We start from the raw sequence: 18,076 nt of genomic DNA, 5'->3' as shown, positions 1-18,076 counted from the left end.
GGGCGGGTGAATGCCTTCACCAAATTTAGCCCCTAAAAGTTTTGTGTATAGCACGTACTTCCTGTAAATGTCATATTTATTTCCTAGAATATTCTCCCCATCATATTTTCTTTATAAAATAGTTTATCTTCCAAATCATTGGTAGTAATGCAATAATGATCTGCTCGTAATATATTAAAATTCTTCCTGTAAATGTCACACTTACTTACTGTAAAATTTTTCCTGTGACATTTTATTCAAACCATCCCTATTGTTGTAAAACATCATGTCCTCTGATTGTTGTAAGCAATGCCGCAGGAGTTCTGAATAGAGAATATCTCAACTGCAGACTGTTTTGTTCTGTTGGTTGTTTTTGATAAACTTATAATAATAATGTCACAACAACTTATCCAGCACTGTGAATATTATTGTGTAACAAGTACAAAGAACGTAGTGAAGGTTGCATCTGCAGCGATGCACAGTGCAGCACAAAAATTGAACAAAAGTCAGATTGAAACCTGTACATAAATAAACAGTATAAAAATATATCAAGTAATTATATCAAAGATGTAATCTAATCTGGGGTTCAGCTGGCAGTTATAAACTGCTTGATATTCACGGTTGTAGTTTATGACATTATCAAAGTCCCACCTGATTGATTAATTTGATTAACTCAGTTAATTAATGTCTTGTAAGCTCTCTTAGGTATCCATTCATTCCTGTGTCTTCAAAGATTCTAAATCTAAAGAAAACATTATTAGTTGATTAAATTTGATGTCCTTTGTGAATATTTAACACAACATATGCGACATATGGCTCTCACTTAAATCATATCTCTTCCAGTTTTGTTGACTCAAGGAAATAACTTCTGTTTCATTCACAGTGATATTTAATTTCCTATAGTTCAATTAACATGTTCCATTGAGGAAATAAAGAAAACTTTATTTACAATAAGAATGAAAAGTTGTTTTAGCAGAATTAGTTCCTTAAATTTGCTCTTCCAAGTAATAAATCAATTTGATCTATTATCATTATATAAAATTAAGCTGACCTCACATCATCCGATTTGCTCAGAATTGGTCTCACGTCTAATCCAAGTCCATTATCTTTTTGTGACCCAAACAGCTTCGTGTTAAATTGTCTCTGTACTTCGACAAAACAAAAATAAGTGCTGGGGTCAGTTTTGGTCAATGCATTAGAATGAGTTTTGCTTCTTGTTAAGGGGTGATATTTTTCCAAACGGGACTAACTTGTTGAGGTGGAGCTTGGAAAAATCTGGAGATAATCAACTTGCAATATATCAAGTTATTCTGCAGTGGTTCACTGAGAACATATGTATGACTTTGCACTGGAGGTAGTAAGGAAGAGAGATGCCTTGCATCCTCAGGGACGCAGGAGGCCCTCCAGATAGTGGGAAGGCAGTGGGAACAGATAGCCACAGGAGTCAATGCTAGGAACACAGCCCCAAGGACATGGGTGCACTGCCAGAAGATGTTTAATGATCTCACATGAGTCGTCAAGGCCAGTGAATGCATCTTCAAATGCCATATCCTTCCTACTGCACCACTAGCCTCAGACGCTGCTCAATTCACCATGCCCTTATCACTCACCTACCAACAATCTCTATCAATAAGGACTTATACCTAACATTCATATGCTTCACCTCGCCCTTACACAGGTTGCAAGCCTTAAACCCACATCTCTCAGTCTGCATACAGTGGCAGCTATTCAACTATGACAGTCACATCACCCAAATAAATTGTAAGACACTACTGACACGCTTCTCTCTCTGTTACAGGAGAAGGTGGTGAACAACCAGAGGCAGCTGGAACTACCCAGAGCGGGAGAAGCACGCTGAATGTTCCAACCCACATGGTGGAGACTGTCCTGGCCATTATAGGAAGGGTCATTGCAGAGACGGTGGCCACTGGCAGGGCTCAAGCCATTGAAGATGACGGTATCCTCACACCTAATCCTCCTTCCAACATCCGACTCCTCCCTTCTGATCGCTTCTGACTTACAAACTACAGATCATGTAAGTATGCACTTCTTACTACATCCTTTTCCCTCCCCACAACCCAACCCTTGTCCTTTTTTCACTTCAGATACCTTAGAACTGCAACTTGCTCAGACAGTGATGGAAGAGCAAAAGTGCATGAAAATGAAGACACATGTGCCTGGATTTTCAGCATTGGAGATTTTGGGACGTTAATTATGGTGGGGCTGTCATGAAAGTGCCTGGAAAAGTTTACCCCTCCATCTGTAAAATTCGGCTGAAACTGAGGTTCAATGATCGGGGGCACTAAATCAGGTATTACACACCTGTGCTTGGCCACCCCAGCTGAAAATCATGATGCAAAAAGTGCTATAAAGTTAGTGCAAGTGCTCAAATCTTCCTGGGCCCAGGTGAAAGTTTAGGGCGCACCAACTTAGTTTGTGCATGCACTGATGCACCGGCCCACATCGCTCAGAGCGGGAGACATGGCGCAGCAGGAGGGACGACAGAGAGCTCATTGTTTCTCTGCAATGGCCGCTGAGGCCCTAGTTCAGGCCCGCACTGCATCTAGTGAGAGGAAAGAAGCCTGTGCCAAGGGTGTTCAGGATATGAATGGAGATAGCCCTGGAGGTGTCAGCGGCAGACACGGTGGCTAAAACTGCCACCCAATGCCGCAAGGTGTTTAACAATGTCACAAGGTCATCAGGGTTAGTACCCTTTACATTTATGGACCCCTGTCATAGTTGCAAGATTACTGTCTCACACAATGTAAAGTCTTTGATGGAGATGCCCCTTCTCTGTGTGTTCCAGGCCATGATGTGGGTTGTTGAAGCCACCTGAAAGCTGGAGGCTCACTTCACCAGACATGCCCTCGGCGCAGACCCTCTTGTCCCCTAATAATTGTCACCCCTCCTCAGACTCCCCTTCCACTGTTGATATGCGTTGGCCAAACATCACCCTGAGCCGCAATCCTACCTGGCTCTCACCTCCTCACAGGTTTTCCATATGCTCAGTCATCAGTCATTCATATTATACTGAACACATTTGCACTTCCAGACAGTGGCAACTATTCTACGAAGGAAGGCACATGTGGCACAAGAGGAACTGCACACTTACTGGGCACAGGGGAGATGACGAGGGAGGGGACGACAGTGTGCTCCCTGAGCATAAGACTCCATCAATCTCACCGTGTGGGGACACTACATGGGGGCGGGGGGGGAGGGCGGGGAGGCTGATTTTGAGGAATTTGATGACTCTGAGGCTCCCAGCCCCAGTGGCCTAGAGCAACACTCAGCGGGAGGAGAACCTCGGAAGCCAGCTCCCCGGAGGGTGAGTCGGCACAGTAGTCCTGCTCAGAGACAGGCAGACGTGGACTTGAACTTGGAGGCAATGTCAAGGGAGAACACGGAAATGCACCGCGACCTCATGAGTGCATTGGGTCCCGCAGAGTATAGACGCACTTGCTGTGAGTGTGGCGGAGGCAGCCTTATGCATTGCCAATGCATCTGAGTACTCCAGCGAGCCCATCCTTGTCCACTCACAGAGGCCGATGGGCTCCAGCAGCGATAGTGGAGTCCCAGAGGGATGACTCGTGCCATGGGTGACATGACGGCACTGATCGCATCGCAAGCTCAGGCCACGCCATGTGATCACTGACTGCTGCCGTCCTCTCTGTGTTCCCCATTGTCCAATGGGAAAGTGACGGTGCTGAAGCAGGCCAGCGAGTTGTGGTCACACATCATGCTCCGGATGCTGAGGCTCAGCCCCATGTGAGTGGCAGTGGTCCCCAGGAAATGGAAGTTGCTGTCCTTCCTCAAGATGACAGCATTCCAGCTCCCACCACTGCCACTCTGACCTTGCACCCAACGCGGACCACACCCGAGCCATCTTAGACTGCTGCTGCCGATGCTGAGACAGAGGAGTCTGCAGCCGGGCCTTCCAGGTCCAGAGCTGGTCCAGGGCGCCCTTATAGGCTGGCTGTAATGTCTTGCCCACTCACACAGCAGCCCTCAAGCAGTCTTGCTGTAGGCACTGAAGCCTCATTGAGGAGGGGCAGTAGGCGTGGGAGGGGGTTAAAGGATAGAGGGAGCAAAGCTCAGGCCAAGTCAGATTAAGGTCTCGGGCCAAGTTGGGGAGATGCACTGAAAATTGTTAATGCCACCTGGAAATAGTTATGGTAAATTGCTGCTCTTCATTGTTGTTGAGTGTGTTGTATTTTGTATGTTTTTTTTCAGGGGTGGGGGGTGGTTGTTCATTTGTTCCAGTAAAATATTACTTTGACCGTTTGCCATTGGCGTCTTGTGTGTATCATTCCAAAGTTCACCGGAGATGTGCCACTATGGTGGCACATAGCGGGGCCAGTATTAGCTGCATCTCTTAGCTTCCTCCGTTCAAGAGAACCGATCCATTATGAGCTGCCGACGTGTGGCTCTTGGTCTGGCAGCATCTCTACGCTGCCTTCCCGTGGATGATGCGGCTACCCATTTTGTCCCGTTCATTGTCCCCCTCCTCCTGGGGTGGGGCTGCAATCCTCACTTGCAATGCCTGGCCCCTCATGAAGGCCAAGTTGTGCAGCATGCAGCATACCACAATGAATTCCGAGACCTGTTGAGGGGAGTATTGAAGGCTGCCTCCAGAGCAGTTCAGGCATTGGAAACGTTGCTTGAGCACCCCAATTGTCTGTTCGATGATGTTGTGGGTGGCCGCCTGGTTGCAATTGTTGCAATGCTCCGCTTCTGTGATGGGGTTGCGGAGGGGGTTCATGGGCCAGGTGACGAGGCCGTATCCTTTGTCCCCAAGAAGCCAGCTGCACCGTTCCCTTTGTTGCTGAAACAATCGTGAGACAGTGCTCTCATGCAGGATGAAAGCATCATGTGCACTCCCTGGATAGCGGGCATTCACTGCACGGATGTGCTGCGTGTGGTCATACACCAGCTGCACCTTTAGGGAGTGGTATCCCTTTCGGTTTCGGAATACCTCTGTGTTGTGTAATGGTGCTCACACTGCAAAATATGTGCAGTCAATGGCTCCATGAACCCTCGGGAAGCCAGCAATCCTGCCAAAACCACATGCTTGCTCATTCTGGTTCTCGCTGCTCAATGGGAACGTTATGAAGTCCATTCTGCGGGTGTACAGAGCCTTTGTGACGGGGCGAATGCAGCGATGTGCAATGTATTGAGAGATGCCGGAGGCATAGCAGGCCAGTGCAACAATCAACTTCACTGTGACGGGTAGCACAGTCGTGTTGGCGCTGTAAGGCTGTAGGTCTGTCTGTAGAAGATGGCATATCTCTGTCAGCACTTCCTTTCAGAAGCACAGCCTTCTCACACACTGCTCCTCAGAGAGCTGGAGGTATGAGCATTGGTGCCTGTAAACCCATGGAGGGAAGCCCTCCTCCCGAGACATCTTCGGCCTCTCCTCATCTGTGGATCAACATGGCCAAGAGCCCTTCATCTATCCTGACGCCACCTAGCAATAGCATGGATCGTGATATGCTGGCGAACTAGTAATGCCCCCATTAAATTTTTTCACTGAAGTTATAAGGACACTGTAATGGCAGATAAAGCTACCGCTTTAAAGTCTGAGGTTCACACAGTGTGCTGTGCACAAATGTTGCAGTCAATGTGACCTCCGATTTAGGATCCTCCTCCCTCAATTTAAAGACGCGGCAAATACAGAGCGAGGCGGTAAGATTTTGCACCGTTGCAAACCCTGAGCCAAATTTGCTGGCAGGGCGGTAAAAGCTAGCTGCCCGCGTTAAGCCTTTAGACACCTTTTACTGTCCCTGTGGGGCACTAGCAGAGGCACAATGGAGCAAAAAATCCAGCCCACAGTCACTCAGTTTCACAGTCGCAGCCACCAGCTTAGATACTGACACTGTGTGTAACATAGAAGCAGGATCTGCATGTGGTGAGACACCGGGCACAAGTGTGCTGCACGGACAGGGGGAAAGGAGAATGCAGGCTCCAACTCACCAGTGGGCAAGGTCGCACACTAGTTCTGCTGCAGGGGACTCATAGGAGGACTTTGATGGACCATACTACAGAAGAAGGCTGATGGGTGTACACACCAAAAAGCTTGTTGCATTAGGAAGCTTGCCAGAAAGCCTGTGTTCAAATTCAAGGAGCATAGAGGAATCTGGCACCAACGTGGCAAAGGGCTTTGCGCAGAGTTTGTTGGCCAACTCCATCAACACATTTATGACACCTACCATGATGCAGCGTCTGATAGCCAATATATCAGCTTCCATTGCAGCACATCCAACATCTGAGTGCTGCAGTGGAAGCTCAGACTGCTGCCCTCATGGCTTTGGATACCAGAGTTCAAAGGGCCGTCCAGTGTGTCACAACACTCCATCAATCTGTTCTCCAACACATTACGAGGATTTCTGAAGCACCGCCCCAGGAGAGTGGCAGTGGCTCCATAGATCACGAACCTGCTGTCCTCTTTCAGGATGACAGCATTAGTGCGAGCAGTTCTGCCACTCCGCCAGTGCCCTTGCCGTTGCCAATCAGCCAGCCAGTTGCAGACTTTTGAGATTGCTTGTCAGACAGCGAGGTCGATGGGCATGGCCAAAAAATATTTTTATGGTCATCAGTCAACCGAGGTAAATCACCTGCAGGTTCAAAGTAAAAGACGATGGGGGCCCAAAGTCTCAGAAACTGGAAATTCTAACAGAGCGTCGAAGTCGTGCTACAGGTGCCTGGGACAACACATTGCTCAAAGTTGTCCATATGTGAAGGCAGAGTGTTTCTTCTGCAGAAAGACTGGGCATCTTGCGAAGGCATGCCGACTGAAGGATAAACCAGCTTTTAAAGCTATGAGTAGAAATCCCCAGAGACTACACAGCATGGAAGAACAACAACAGGACGAGGCGATGTTAGAGTTACACGTCATCAGGAGCACATGGTTAATGGACAGCGATTCTGAAAGTATCAAAATCCACATAGATGTGGGATTCAAGATACCAATGGAAATCGACACGGGTGCATCCGTGAGTGTAGTACCGGAGTTGCTATACCTCGACAAATTGCGTGATTTCCAACTGGAGAAATCCAAGATGGAGCTGCGAGGCTACTCGGGAGAGAAAATTCCTGTGGTAGGTCGTATCACTATACTGGTGAAATACAAGGATCAATTTCAGAACTTGCCTCTAATAGTAGTGAAAGGAGACAAGCCTGCCTTACTAGGAAGAAATTGGTTGAGATCACTGAAGCTGGATTGGAGTGAGATTTTCCATCAGGAAGCGAGATTTGCATCAACGGATGATGTTATCAAGAAGTAGCCGAAGGTGTTCTGTGAAACGGCAGTCCGATCCAAGGCTTCAAGGCAAGTGTCAGGGTACAGAAGGACACTAGACCGGTTTACTGCAAGCCACGTTTCGTACCATATGCACTCAAGGAGAAAGTTGAGCAAGAACTCAAAAGACTAGAGGCTGAGAACATTATTTGTAAGATAGATCGATGTAATTGGGCTACACCCATTGTTGTTGTACCTAAGTCCAATGGTAAGGTAAGATTGTGTGGTGATTTTAAAGTAACCGTAAACCAGGTTCGAGAGGGTAATGTCTCCAATTCGTTGCCGAATATAGAGATTTGTTCACAATACTGACAGCTGTTCAGATCTTCTCAAAACTGGATCTCACGAATGCCTACTTACAGCTTGAACTAGATGAGGAGTCCAAGTCATGTTTGATGATAAGTACTCATCTAGGCCTATATCAATTTAATAGGCTGCCGTTTGGAGTGTCTTCCACCCCTGCCATATTCCAAGGGGTGATGAACCGGATTTTGCAAGGTATTGAAGGGGTAGTATGTTATTTGGATGACATAATAATTTCAGCACCAAATAGGAAAATTCATAATAACATATTGAATGAAGTCCTCAAACGGCTAGAGAAGCACAGAGTACGAGTGTCTGCTCATAAGTGTGAGTTATTTCAAAACTCAGTGGAGTACTTAGGGTACAGAGTAGACAAAGATGGTTTACATCCAACCATGGGAAAACTGGATGCAATTAGAAATGCACCCACTCCCAGGAATGTCACTGAACTTCGTTCATTCTTGGGTCTTTTGAACTATTATGGGAAGTTCCTACCAAATTTGGCTACAGTATTACATCCACTGAATGAACTTTTGAAAAAACAGGTCCATTGGAAGTGGTCAAAAGAATGCGATACAGCATTCAAGGAGTGTAAAAGCAAATTGGTAGAAAGCACCATGTTAGTTCACTTTGACATATCTAAGGAGATTAAGCTAGCATGTGATGCCTCTCCATATGGAGTTGGTGCAGTAATCTCTCATATATCACGTAGTGGGGAGGAGAGACCAATTGCTTTTGGTTCACGCACTCTCAGTGCCAGTGAGAGCAATTATGCGCAAATTGAAAAGGAAGCTTGGCATTAATTTTTGGGGTCAAGAAGTTCCACAAATAGTTGTATGGTCATAAGTTTACCATCATTACGGACCATAAGCCCCTAACAGCAATCCTCCATCCAAAGTCCCCAGTTCCAACATTAGCTGCAGCCCAAATGCAAAGATAAGCTTTGATTTTGTCGGCATATACATATGATATTGAATACAGATGATCATCTGATCACAGTAATGCTGATGCTATGTCTAGATTGCCTTCCCCATCACAAGTTACACCCGATAGGGAAGAAGTGTTTTATTTTTCATACATTGATGAACTGCCAGTTACAGCTGAAGAGATTGGTAGAGCAACCAAATGTGACACAGTGATGTCAAAGGTATATGATTATATTGCAAATGGATGGCCAAATCAGGTAACAGACAAAGATATTCATCCATTCTTCATTCGTAGGAATGAATTATCAGTCGATAAAGATTGTAGCATGTGGGGTGCAAGAGCGGTTATACCAAATAAATTCAAGTCCAAATTATTAGGAGACCTCCATGACCAACACCTGGGACTGTGCTTGACCAAGCGTTTTGCACACAATTACTTATGGTGGCCAGGTCTTGATAAAGATATCGAGTACATTGTGAGTCAGTGTACGACATGTCAATCGGTAAGCAAGCAACCACCATCAGGACCATTAGAGCAATGGAAATGGCCTCCGTGGGTGTGGCAAAGGCTACATATTGATTGTGCTGTGATTGATAGCCATTCAAAATGGGTTGAGGTGTTTCCAATGTGGAAATTAACAACAAGTCAAACACTAGACATTTTGCGAAGATTAGTTTCTTCATTTGGCCTCCCAGAAGAAATTGTTTCAGATAATGGACCACAATTTCATTCAGAAGAATTTGCACAGTTCACAAGCAAAAATGGTGTGAAACATACCAAGGTTCCACCATACCACCCTGCTTCGAATGGTGCAGCAGAGCGCACTATACAAATTGTAAAACGTGCCCTCATAAAACAAATGTTAGATCCAAATCCAAAGAAACAATAGTTGTCTTTGGATCACAAATTGGCTAATTTTCTGATTACGTATCGTAATACTCCTCACATAACGACTGGTAGAACACCAGCAGAGTTGTTTCTCAAAAGACAGCCACAAATCAGATTCTGGTTGTTAAAATCAAATTTGGCACAGTCCGTAGAAGAGATACAATTAAGACAGAAAGAGAATCATGATAGAGGGAGAGTAAAAGAGAGAAGTGTGAAATTAAATCAGAAGGTGAGAGTGAAGAACCATCACCATAAATGGGTAAAGTGGTTACAAGGAAGAGTAGTGATGATATGTGGTCCTCGCACGTATTTGGTCAAGATGTTTGATAATGGACAGGTTAGGTTTGTTCATATTGATCATATTTTATCTACAGACATGGAAGGAGCTGAAGGTGGGAATGATTCGATTATTTCTGACTCATCAGATAGTTTTGATAGACCAGTAGCATATCCTACATCTAGTGTACTGGAAACAAATCCAAGAGGGATGAGGTCCTACAATCTGAATTTAGGGAGCTAGGAGTTAAATTAAAAAGTAGGATCTCAAAGGTAGTACTCTCAGGATTGCTACCAGTGCCATGTGCTAGTCAGAGTAGGAATTGCAGGATAGCTCAAATCAATACGTGGCTTGAGGAGTGGTGCAGAAGGGAGGGATTCAAATTTCTGGGACATTGGAGCCGATTCTGGGGGAGGTGGGACCAGTACAAACCGGACGATCTGCACCTGGGCAGGACTGGAACCAATGTCCATGGGGGCGTGTGTGCTAGTGCTGTTGGGGAGGGGTTAAACTAATATGGCAGGGGGATGCAAACCTATGCAGGGAGTCAGAGGGAAGTAGAATGGGGGCAGAAGCAAAAGATAGAAAGAAGAAAAGTAAAAGTGGAGGGCAGAGAAACCCAAGGCAAAAATCAAAAAGAGCCACATTACAGCAAAATTCTAAAGGGGCAAAGTGTGTTAAAAAGACAAGCCTGAAGGCTCCGTGCCTCAATGAGAGGAGTATTCGTAATAAGGTGGACGAATTAACTGCGCAGGCAGCAATTAACGAAAATTATATAATTGGCATCACGGCGACATGGCTCCAGGGTGACCAAGGCTGGGAACTCAACATCCAGGGGTATTCAACATTCAGGAAGGAGAGACAGAAAGGAAAAGGAGGTGGGGTAGTGTTGCTGGTTAAAGAGAAATTTAACACAATAGTAAGGAAGAACATTAGCTTGGATGATGTGGAATTTGTATGGGTAGAGCTGCAGAATACCAAAGGGCAGAAAACACTAGTGGGAGTTGTGTATAGACCACCAAACAGTGGTAGTGAGGTTGGGGACAGCATCAAACAAGAAATTAGGGATGCGTGTAATAAAGGTACAGCAGTTATCATGGCCGACTTTAATCTACATATAGATTGGGCTGACTAAACTGGTAGCAATACGGTGGAGGAGGATTCCCTGGAGTGCATTAGGGATGGTTTTCCAGACCAATATGTCGAGGAACCAACTAGAGGGCTGGCCATCCTAGACTGGGTGATGCGAAATGAGAAAGGACTAATCAGCAATCTTGTTGTGCGAGGCCCCTTGGGAAAGAGTGACCATAATATGGTAGAATTCTTTATTAAGATGGAGAGTGACACAGTTAATTCAGAGACTAGGGTCCTGAACTTAAGGAAAGGTAACTTCGATGGTAGAAGGCATGAATTGGCTAGAATAGACTGACGAATGATACTTAAAGGGTTGACGGTGGATAAGCAATGGAAAACATTTAAAGATCACATGGATGAACTTCAACAATTGTACATCCCTGCCTGGAGTAAAAATAAAACAGGGAAGGTGGCTCAACCGTGGCTAACACGGGAAATTAAGTATAGTGTTAAATCAAAGGAAGAGGCATATAAAATGACCAGATAAAGCAAACCTGAGGACTGGGAGAAATTTAGAAATCAGCAGAGGAGGACAAAGAGTTTAATTAGGAGGGGGAAAATACAGAATGAGAGGAAGCTTGTTGGGAACATAAAAACTGACTGCAAAAGCTTCTATAGATATGTGAAGAGAAAAAGACTAGTGAAGACAAACGAAGGTCCCTTGCAGTCAGATTCAGGTGAATTTATAATGGGGAACAAAGAAATGGCAGACCAGTTGAACAAATACTTTGGTTCTGTCTTCACGAAGGAAGACACAAATGACCTTTTGAAAATACTAGAGAACCTAGGGTCTCGTGAGAAGGAGGAACTGAAGGAAATCCTTATTTGTCAGGAAATTGTGTGAGGGACATTGATGGAATTGAAGGCCAATAAATCTCCAGGGCCTGATAGTCTGCATCCCAGAGTACTTAAGGAAGTGCCCTCGAAATAGTGGACGCATTGGTGGTCATTTTCCAACATTCCATAGACTCTGGATCAGCTCCTATGGATTGGAGGGTAGCTAATATAACCCCACTTTTTAAAAAAGGAGTGAGAGAGAAAACAGGGAATTATAGACCGGTTAGCCTGATATCAGTAGTGGAGAAAATGTTGGAATCAATTATTAAAGATGAAATAGCAGCGCATTTGGAAAGCAGTGACAGGATCGGTCCAAGTCACTATGAAGGGATACTAAGGGAATGACCAGCCATGATCTTATTGAATGGCTGTGCAGGCTCGAAGGGCTGAATGGCCTACTCCTGCAACTATTTTCTATGTTTCTATGTTTCTATGATTTATGAAAGGGAAATCATGCTTGACAAACCTTCTAGAATTTTTTGAGGATGTAACTAGTAGAGTGGACAAGGCAGAACCAGTGGATGGTATTTGGACTTTCAAAAGGCTTTTGACAAGGTCCCACACAAGAGATTGGTGTGCAAAATTAAAGCACATGTTATTGGGGGTAATGTACTGACGTGGATAGAGAACTGGTTGGCAGACAGGAAGCAGAGAGTCGGGATAAACGGGTCCTTTTCAGAATGGCAGGCAGTGGCTAGTCAGGTGCCGCAGGGCTCAGTGCTGGGACTCAAGCTATTTACAATATACATTAACGATTTAGATGAAAGAATTGAGTGTAATAGCTCCAGGTTTGCAGATGACACGAAGCTGGGTGGCGGTGTGAGCTGTGAAGAGGACGCTAAGAAGCTGCAGGGTGACTTGGACAGGTTAGGTGAGTGGGCAAATGCAGTATAATGTGGATAAATGTGAGGTTATCCACTTAGGGGGCAAAAACATGAAGGCAGAATATCTGAATGGCAGCATATTAGGAAAAGGGGAGATGCAACGAGACCTGCGTGTCATGGTACATCAGTCATTGAAAGTTGGCATGCAGGTACAGCAGACGGTGAAGAAGGCAAATGGTATGTTGGCCTTCATAGCTAGGGGATTTGAATATAGGAGCAGGGAGATCTTACTGCAGTTATACAGGGCCTTGATGAGGCCTCACCTGGAATATTGTGTTCAGTTTTGGTCTCCTAATCAAAGGGCTGAATGGCCTACTCCTGCACCTATTTTCTGTGTTTCTTTGTAAGAGAAAATCAGAATGTAAGTCTGAGTACGAGCCAGGAAAACAAAGAGTCTGAAGTTATAGTGAGTTCAAATGAAAATCAAGGAAATTCCTTGAAGGAAAACGTTTCTCAGGATGAGCCTCGAATGAGTTCAGATCCGACACCATGTTTGGAAAGTTCTGTTTGAGGGCGAAGGTATCCTCTTCGAAACAGAAAACAAGTGGTTAAGTTAAATTTGTAAATATGGAAAAAAATAAGTCTATATCCTGTGTTATGTATAAACATGCAAGTTATGTATGATGTTGTTATAATAACTTCTTCATTAAGGAGGGAGAAGTGTAATGTCTGTGAGCTTGTAATGTTTGTAGCTCCACACTGTGGATATGGACATATTGTGTACTGCAACTACAGAGTTAATAATTGAACAGAAGCAGCAGGTTCCGGAGACTTCCGAGAGCTGCCTGCCATGTTAGAAAGCTGTGTGTGCTTGTGCTCTGTGAATATATCACACTACGCTGCATTCCCTTTCAGGCCAATATATCCTTCCTAAGGTGTAGTGCCCAGAACTCCAGGTGTGGTCTAATCAGGGATTTGTATAGCTGCAGCATAACTTCAACCTGTTTGTGTTTTAGTCCTCTAGATATAAAGGCCAGCATTCCATTTTGATTATTTTCTGCACCTGTTCTTGACATTTTAATGATCTATGTACCTGGAACCCTAAATCTCTTTGGACCCACACTGTTATTAGCTTTTCACCATTTAGAAAGTACCCTGTTCTATCCTTTTTAGGTCCAGAGTGGATGACCTCACATTTGCCATCATTGAAATCCATTTGCCACAATTTTGTCCATTCACCTAATCTATCAATATCACTTTGTAATTTTATGCTTTCATTTACACTGCCTACAATGCCACCTATCTTTGTGTCATCGACAAATTTAGAACATATGACTTTCGAAGCCATCATCTAAGTCATTAATAAATACTGTAAATCGTTGCAACTCCAGCACAGATCCCTATGGGAAACCACTTGTCATATTCTGCCAATTAGAGTACCTACCCATTATCCCAATCGCTGTTTCCTGCCGCATAGCCATTTTCCTAACCAGGTCAATAATTACCTTTGATTCCATGGGCTTCTACAGTTTCTTATGAGGGACTTCATCAATTGCCTTCTGGAGGTCCGTATAAATAACATCCATAGACATTCCCTTGTCCACTACTTCAGTCACCACCTCAAAAAGTTCAATCAGGTTCTTCAGGCATGACCTACCCTTTACAAATCCATGCTGGCTGATCAGCTGAAAAGCTTTGAAGTGATTCTAGTAATTTCCCGACAAAATATATTAGGCTAACTGGTCTATAATTCCCTGGTTTCCCTCTCTTGACATTCTTAAATAGTTGAGTAACATACACAATTTTCCAATCTAAAGGAACGGTTTCTGAATCGAGAGAACTTTGGAAGATTAGAGTTAGGGCATCTGCTATGTGCTTTATCTACTTCCTTTAAAACCCTGAGATAGAAACCAGCTGGTCCTGGGGATTTTTTTACTCTTTAGTGCCATTATTTTCATCATAACTGATATTTTACTTACATTAATTTTGTTGAGTCCCTGTCCCTGATTCAACATTAGTTTCCTTGGGATTTCTGCCATGCTACCCTCTTCCTCTACTATAAATACTGACACAAAGTAATTATTCAACATGTCTACAACTTCCTTATTATCATTGACAATATCACCGTTATCAGTTTTTAAAGAGGCCAACATTGCTCCTGACAACCCTCCTTTTCCTAATATAACTGTAAAAATTCTTTGCATTAATTTTGATAGCCTTTGCAAGTTTCTTTTTATACTCCCTTTTTGTAGCTCTTACTATCTGTTTTGCCACTCTTTGCTGTACTTTGTACTTTTCCCATTCGCCAGAAACTGTGCTATGTTTTGCATTTTTGTATGATTTTTCTTTTAGTTTTATGTTATCTCTGACCTCTTTAGTCGTCCATGTCTGTTGAAATGGCAAGTAGAGCTCTTGCCCCTCAGGGGTATAAATTGGTTCTGAACACAATAAGTTATTTTTTGAACATCTCCTGTCATTTTACCCATTAATAGATTTGCCAAGTTTATTGTGGACAGTCTCTGTCTCATCCTGTTGAAGTCGGCCTTATCCAAATCTAGAATCTTAGGGCTCAAGTTTCGGTTCGAGTTGCTCCTATTTTTTTGGAGTGACTAGTTTAGTATGGAATATCTTAGAAATTGCAATTCTCGGCATTTAGTTTGCTTCAATTCTAGTTAGTTCGAATAGTTTCGTTTTAAAACAGTTTTTTTTTCAAAAGGGGGCATTACCAGCCACTTACGCCTGTTTTTCAAGTTTAGGCAGCAAAAACTTACTCCAAACTAACTTAGAATGGAGTAAGTGTAGATTTTTGTACACTCAGAAAAACCTTGCCTACATTTTAGGAATTAGGCGCAGGGAGCGAGAGATAGGAGCGGGGAAGGGAAGTTAGAGGGAAGTTAGGGGATTTTAAAAGCAATAAATACTTCACTTTTACCAATAAAGAGCCATCATCAATAATAAATGATAAATAAATCAATAAATCAACCAATAAATCAATCAATCAAAAAAAAAATGATAAATCAATTAACAAATAAAAAATTTAAAGTTTCTACTCACCTACTGCAGCACCGGGAGCCCTTCAACAGCCTGCTGAAGAGCTGCTCGGGCGGGGCCCGCCCCCGAGGAGATGACGGTCGGGCAGGCCCCGCCGCCGCCGAGGAGTTCGGGCAGGGCCTGCTCCCAGGAGATGCCGGGCGGGCGGGCCCGCCGCCGCCGAGGACTTCGGGTGGGCCCCGCCGCCGAGGAGTTCGGGCAGGGCCTGCCCCCAGGAGATGCCGGGCGGGAGGGCCCGCCGCCGGCAAGGACTTTGGGCGGGCCCCACCGACGAGGAGTTCGGGCAGGACCCACCCCCAGAGATGCCGGGTGGGCCTGCCGCGGAAGAGGTAAGGGCAGTCAGGCCACTCGGCCCGGGATAGGGGCGACGTCCCTTCAGGCAGAGATAGGGTCGTCGCCCGGAGACAGGACACGCTGGGAGAGCCCTGAGCCACTGCGCACGCGCGCAGCTGCTGGCACTCTTTTTGGCGCAGGGCTGTAGCTCCACCCCCAGCAGCTCTTGCTGTGCTGCACCGAGCTGGAAACGGGTCGACATATATCCGAGAATCGCGAGGTAAGTATTCGGCGCACTTTATATTCCACAAATTAGGCGGGCCTCTCCGATGTGTGCCGTTCTAGCAGGGGTCCGAAACTTGAGCCCATTGAAACTGGTTCATGTTTCTCCCTTTCAAACACTACGTTGAACTTGATCATATTGTGATCACTATTGGATAAATGTTCAGGCACTGTTAGGCTGTTAACTATATCTGGCTCATTACTCATTACTAAATACAACATGGGCTGCCTTCTTATTGCTGCGAAGACATATTGTTGTCGAAAACTATCTTGGACATGCTCAAGAAATTCACTACCTTTCTGATAGGTGCTAGTATGCTTATCCCAATCAATTTGAAAGTTAAAATCCCCCATTAAAACTATTCTGCCTTTGCTCTATGCTTGTTTAATCTCAGCATTTATACAATCTAGCACTTCACAGCTGCTTCCAGGGGTGCTATACACAAATTCCACTAGTTTTACATCCTTTCCTATTTCTTAATTCTACCCTTAACGTCTCCACTGCCTGCTTACATTTCGTTGCATCCTTTCTTATAATTGAAGTGATTTCATCCTTAATCACTGAGGCTACTCCTCCTCTTCTACCATCTTCCTTATTTTTCCTGTAGACCTTATAACCTGGTACATTTAAGTGCCAGTCCTGACCATCTTGCAGCCATGTCTCAGTAATGGTTACCAAGTCATACCCTCCCATTTGAATTTGTGGCTGCTTTTCATTCAATTTTTCCTTACACTCTGTGCGTTTGCATAAAGAACGCTTATTTGGGCCACACACCCTAACCTGTCCTTCAGTGCTAATGTTTTAATCACATGGTTCTTAGTTCTCTCTCCCAGTTTAATCACTTTACATCTTTCAGTTTTCCCTTTACTTGTAGTGCCTAAAGCACAATTTCTGACTGTTACTCTACTCGCTTCCTTTTTGTTTGTTTTTGAACGATTATTTGTACTACAATTTCCACCCGATCCCTCCACCATCCCCCGTTAACTGCTAATTTAAAGCCCTGACCACCCTATTTATCCTTTCCACTAGGACCCTGGTCCCAGACCAGTTCAGATGGAGTCTGTCCCAATGGTACAATTCCTCCTGTCCCAATACTGGTGCCAGTGCCCCATGGAATGGAGACCCTCTTTCCCACATCATTCCTTCAGCCACGGGTTCACCTCCCTAATCTGCTTATCCCTTTAATTAGCAATCTCATTGTGCGAGGCCCCTTGGGGAAGAGTGACCATAATATGGTGGAATTCTGCATTAGGATGGAGAATGAAACAGTTAATTCAGAGACCATGGTCCAGAACTTAAAGAAGGGTAACTTTGAAGGTATGAGGCATGAATTGGCTAAGATAGATTGGCTAATGATACTTAAGGGGTTGACTGTGGATGGGCAATGGCAGACATTTAGAGACCGCATGGATGAATTACAACAATTGTACATTCCTGTCTGGCGTAAAAATAAAAAAGGGAAGGTGGCTCAACCGTGGCTATCTAGGGAAATCAGCGATAGTATTAAAGCCAAGGAAATGGCATACAAATTGGCCAGAAATAGCAGCGAACCTGGGGACTGGGAGAAATTTAGAACTCAGCAGAGGAGTACAAAGGGTTTGATTAGGGCAGGGAAAATGGAGTACGAGAAGAAGCTTGCAGGGAACATTAAGGCGGATTGCAAAAGTTTCTATAGGTATGTAAAGAGAAAAAGGTTAGTAAAGACAAACGTAGGTCCCCTGCAGTCAGAATCAGGGGAAGTCATAACGGGGAACAAAGAAATGGCAGACCAATTGAACAAGTACTTTGGTTCAATATTCACTAAGGAGGACACAAACAACCTTCCGGATATAAAAGTGGTCAGAGGGTCTATTAAGGAGGAGGAACTGAGGGAAATCTTTATTAGTCGGGAAATTGTGTTGGGGAAATTGATGGGATTGAAGGCCGATAAATCCCCAGGGCCTGATGGACTGCATCCCAGAGTACTTAAGGAGGTGGCCTTGGAAATAGCGGATGCATTGACAGTC

The 18,076-nt window shown here is 44.6% G+C and overlaps 1 long non-coding RNA gene across 1 annotated transcript in view; it reads left to right on the top strand.

The window, feature by feature from the left end:
* LOC139274758 (uncharacterized) overlaps positions 1-18,076 on the top strand; it is an 80,800-nt gene that overhangs the window by 20,415 nt on the left and 42,309 nt on the right. Inside the window, exon 2 of the long non-coding RNA XR_011595594.1 lies at positions 1,778-2,014. This is a non-coding gene — a long non-coding RNA (uncharacterized lncRNA). The remainder of the gene's footprint in view (positions 1-1,777; positions 2,015-18,076) is intronic.

This window comes from Pristiophorus japonicus, chromosome 10 (assembly GCF_044704955.1).
Source record: "Pristiophorus japonicus isolate sPriJap1 chromosome 10, sPriJap1.hap1, whole genome shotgun sequence".
Classification (NCBI taxonomy): domain Eukaryota; kingdom Metazoa; phylum Chordata; class Chondrichthyes; family Pristiophoridae; genus Pristiophorus; species Pristiophorus japonicus.
Note: the sequence above shows the minus strand (reverse complement) of the source record. Positions and strands in the feature narration are given on the sequence as shown.